The sequence below is a fragment of the Otolemur garnettii genome, unplaced genomic scaffold, assembly GCF_000181295.1.
Source record: "Otolemur garnettii isolate 467f Iridium unplaced genomic scaffold, OtoGar3 scaffold00105, whole genome shotgun sequence".
NCBI lineage: Eukaryota > Metazoa > Chordata > Mammalia > Primates > Galagidae > Otolemur > Otolemur garnettii.
In genome coordinates, this window is record NW_003852500.1 from 4554648 (window position 1) to 4559532 (window position 4885).

At 53.5% G+C, this 4885-nt stretch overlaps 1 protein-coding gene across 2 annotated transcripts in view; it reads left to right on the forward strand.

The window, feature by feature from the left end:
* The first annotated feature begins 3934 nt into the window (after window positions 1-3934).
* GATAD2A (GATA zinc finger domain containing 2A) overlaps window positions 3935-4885 on the forward strand; it is a 132423-nt gene continuing 131472 nt past the window's right edge. For both annotated transcript variants that reach the window (XM_012809450.2, XM_023517170.1), the window contains exon 1: window positions 3935-4081. The gene's annotated coding sequence lies outside the window, so the exon portion shown is untranslated. The remainder of the gene's footprint in view (window positions 4082-4885) is intronic.

Here is a 4885-nt window from a genome sequence, read left to right on the forward strand (position 1 = left end):
AGTGCCGAGGCATCACACAGCTCACAGCAACCTCCAACTCCTGGGCTTAGGTGATTCTCTTGCCTCAGCCTCCCGAGTAGCTGGGACTATAGGACTATAGGTGCTGCCACAATGCCTAGCTATTTTTTTGTTGCAGTTTGGCTGGGGCCAGGTTTGAACCTGCCACCCTCATTATATGGGGCTGGCGCCCTACCCACTGAGACACAGGCACTGCCTGTATTCTGATTTCTTATAGGGTGAGGAAAGTAACTGGCCTCTTTAGGGAGTGGCGGGCATAGGTTTGACCCCCAGCTGTTCCAGCCACCAATGTTCAAGTCTTTATTGCTCACCTTGATACCTGAGACACTTGGAGAATGCAGTAAGAGCTACGACAGAGGTACAGACAAAATGCTATGGAAACACATTGTCTTTGTTTGCAGTGGCTTCCTTCCTTAGCCAAGGACTCTTGTCAACCTTGCCACTGACCAGGCTGACTTCACTCAGGGAGTCAGGCCCTACAGGACTTCCTGCCAACCTCCCATCACTGTGAATCTGAATTTATTCTTTACTTTTCTTCCAGAAACATCAGTCCACTTGTAACAACAATCATCCTTTCCACCTGGGTAAGCTGCTTCATGGTTTATAAGCACTTTCACATCCATTATCTCATTTCATCACTTCCTCCTCTACATTCTTACTACATTTTCTTCGTATCTCTTTAGTATAACATTCTGCCCCATATAACAGGCCTGTTTCCCTTTATTGCATTCATCTAGGCTAACAGGTTCCAGCTTATAATTTAGGTTTCTCAGCACCTGCACCCTTCTGTGCACAAAGTGGGGCAATAAGTTTGCCATGTCAGGCATACTGGTGCACACTTTCCTACTTGGCAGACTTGGACAGGAAGATTGTTTGAGCTCAAGAGCTTGTGTCCAGGGCTGCATCTGTGGCTCAGTGGGTAGGGCGCTGGCCACATACACTGTGGCTGATGGGTTCAAACCTGGCTTGGGCCAGCTAAAACAATGACAACTGCAACAACAACAACAAAAAATAGCCGGGTGTTGTGGCAGGTGCCTGTCATCCCAGCTACTTAGGAGGCTGAACCAAGAGAATTGCTTAAGCCTGAGAGTTTGAGGTTGCTGTGAACTGTGACGCCATGATATTTTACCCAGGGCAACAGCTTGAGACTCTGTCTTAAACAACAAACTAACAAACAAAACAAACAAACAAAAAGTTTGAGTCCACCCTGGGCAATATAGAGAGATCCTATCTTTTAAAAAATGTTTGTCAGCCAGGTGGGGTGGCTTAGTCTGTAATCCTAGCACTCTGGGAGGTTGAGGCAGGTGGATCACCTGAACTTAGGGGTTCGACACCAGGCTGAGCAAGAGCAAGACCCTATCTTTACTAAAAATATAAAAAATAGCTGGGCATTGTGGTGGGCACCTGCAGTCCCAGCTACTCAGGAGGCTGAGGCAAGAGGACTGTTGAGCTAAAGAGTTTGAGGCTGCTATGAGCTATGCCACCGCACTATACCCAGGGTGACTGAGTGAGACTCTATCTCAAAAAAAAGAAAAAAATTTTTTTTGTTACATCAACTCCTTAGTATCATGTGCCTTCTTCACTACTCTGATTTAATGTATGTTTGGTTCCTTACTAAAGGCAAAGCTGTATTCTTCAGGGGCATGGAATCTGGCACAGAGTTCAGAACTAAAGGGATTAAGGGGATAGCAGGGAAGCCCTTGACCTTTGGTAGGCCATAGTTCATGTTTCAGCAGAGGTACAAACGCCATTCTTTTGCAGAGTTTAGGGTGACTGATATATCTGAGAGTGTGTGGGAAGCAGGAATTCTTCCTGGAAGGGCCCTATCCAGCAGAAAATGAAACTCTGGGTGAAAAATTGGCAGATTTGTCCCTTGGGAAAGAGTGGATAAAGGCACAGAAAAATTCTCCCCAGTAAAAGAGGAAAAGGAAGGCTAAATGGGTAGTTTTTCAAAAAGGTGTAACTCACCATGTCTTAGGGGAGAGGAATCAGATGGTTGAAATTTCAGAAAAAAGGGGACCCTTTCTCTAACAGTCAGATGCTGCTTAGAAAAGTGCAAGGCACAACTCATTGGCATTTCTTTAGTAAAGGGGTGTAGGAACTCCTGCCATCCTTTTTTGGAGAGGTGGGGTGCTTGAAGTCCCAAATTTCTCCTGGAGTGAGGAGACATGCAAGATTGAAACTTCCCAAATTATCTTCAGAAATGAAGGTGGAAGTCACGGTCATGTAGCCTCCACTTCCCTCAGTCAAGGGAGGCACAGTGGCCCCTAATAGTGCTCAGAAAAGAGGCAGGGGTGCTCCCGGTGGCCCTGGATTCCCAAGATTCTCTACAGAAAGAGGGCAGGGACTTTGAACCCCCATGTTTTCTTAGTTAAAAAAGGGCTGGGTTGGCTCAGCGCCTGTGGCTCAAGTGGCTAAGGCGCCAGCCACATACACCTAAGGTGGCGGGTTCGAATCCAGCCCGGACCCGCCAAACAACAATAATGGTTGCAACCAAAAAATAGCCGGGCATTGTGGCGTGCGCCTGTGGTCCCAGCTACTTGGGAGGCTGAGGCAGGAGACTCGCTTGAGCCCAGGAGTTGGAAGTTGCTGTGAGCAGTGAAGCCATAGCACTCTACCCGGGGGGACAGCTTGAGGCTCTGTCTCAAAAAAAAAAAAAAAAAAAAAAAAAAAAAGAGTTGGGATCCCAAATCTGCCACATGATCCTGATCCTGGCAATTCTCAGAAACGCGAGGAAAGCAAGAAGCCCCAAAACTCTTCCAGAAAAAGAGACCAGATTCCTTAAGATTCTCCTTGGAACGAAGGCCAGGAAAAGGAATCTTGAAGAGTCTTCTTAGAATCCGTGTCAGGATAAGAATCTTCAAGATTCTCTGCTGAAGGGCGGCGCCTGTAGCTCAGTGAGTAGAGCGCTGGCCCCATATACCGAAGGTGGCGGGTTCAAACCCGGCACCGGCCAAACTGCAACAAAAAAATAGCCGGGCCTTGTGGCAGGCACCTGTAGTCCCAGCTACTCGGGAGGCTGAGGCAAGAGAATCGCTAAGCCCAGGAGCTGTAGGTTGTTGTGAAGTGAGACAATGTCTCTAAAAAATAAAAAAAATTCTCCTCTGAAGAGCATTGAAGTCACAAATCTAGACATAAAAAGCACAGGGGCTAAGAAGACCCTCCGAAACAAGGCCTGGCTACAACTTGTCCAGTCTCCTTAGAGACGCCAGCCGCCGCCTGGCGTATCCGCCCCAAGTCCGTCCGGCCCAGGAGGCCACTGGTGCATTGTGGGTGGGGCGCCCCTGCTGAGCACTGCGGGGAACCCCCTGCCCAGCCAGTTGCGGGCCGCCGGGCGGGCCAGGCGAACCGCCCTCTAGGGTCTGTGCGAGCCGGACACGAATTGACGCGTCCCTCTAGGCCCCGCCCTTCTCAGCGTTCCCTCCCCGAAGCCTAAGTCCCGCCTCCAGAGTACCCTGACTAGCCCTTTGGCCCGCTACCCTCTTCCATTGGTAGAGTGCCTGTCAGTTACCCAGTTCTGCCCCATCGGACCCGCCCCAGCTCCCGGCGCGATCCCGAGAACCAGCCGGCCCGCACGTTCATTGGCCGGCGGGCACTGTCCGTCACGAGGCTGGCTACACCCTCTGTGGGGTGCGGATCCTGATAGCCTCGGCCGGACCTCATTGGCCTGCGGCGCCGCCACTCGGCTAGACGCGGCTCAACCCGGAAGTGTGCGAGGCGAAATCTGCCTAGCAACCGGGGAAGCCGGGCTGTGAAGCGGGCAATTTCAGTGTGAGACGGAGCGGCTAGACCCAGCTGCAGCTCCGAGCGCGGCGCGGCGGCTCCTCCCGCCCGGGGTCAGCGCCCCGGCGCGCGCACGCGCACCCCCGCCGCCCGAGCGCGCCCCGCGCCGCCAGCCCAGTCGGTCGGTCGGTCGTCCGTCGTCCTGTTGCCCCTGCCGCCGCCGCTGCGGACGCCACCTGAGATAGCCGCCGCTGCGGGACGCGACTAGACCTGACCGGACTGCGCCACCCGAAGCCATCCCGGGACCCAGCCGCCGCCAGGGGGGTGCCGAGCAACTTCGGTGAGTGAGGGGCCGGAGCCACTGGCGGGTCTTCGGCTTCCGGTGCCCCAGGCTTTTCTGGGGCTTCCGCTTCTCCCGGGCACCACCTTCGCTGAGTGGACTTTCTTCTTGGAGGGACCTCCGGCTCTGAGAGGGAGCTCTGCCTCTGAGGGGAGCCCTCTTCCGTGGGGAACCCCAAGTCTTGGGGAGCCCTTCTCTGGGGACCCCCGCGTCTTCGAGGTTGCTCACTTCCCTGAGGGGGCCCTCCATTTTTCTGAGGCACTCATCTCTTTGAGGGACCTTTACCTTTCTGGGGACCCCTGTTCTGCGAACCCCTGCCTTTGAGGGGAGTCCCCTTGTCCGAAGGGTCCTTGCCTCTCTAAGAAGAGCCCATGTTCTCTGGGGGCCTCCACCTCTCTGAGGACCCCCGCCTCTCTGAGGGGAGCCCACATTCTTTGGGCCTTCCACCTTGCCGAGGACCCCTGCTTCTTTGAGGGGAAGCCCCATCTCTGCTGTTCTGAGGTGACCGTTTCTCTCTGAGGGACACCCCCCCCATCTTTCAGGAACCTACTGCCTCGCTGGGGATCCTCTGTTTTCCTGAAGGGGTCTCACTTCTCTCAGAAGACACGCGTGCTTCTCTGAGGGGACCTCCTGCTTCTCGGGGAATCCTCACCTTTCTGAAGACACCACCCTGCCTCTTCAGGGGAGCCACCCATGTTCTCTGAGGAGACCCCATTCTCAGAGCCATTATCCCACTTTTTTTTTTTTTAAATTGCAGATTTTGGCCGAGGCTGGGTTTGAACCCGCCACCTCTGGCATATGGGG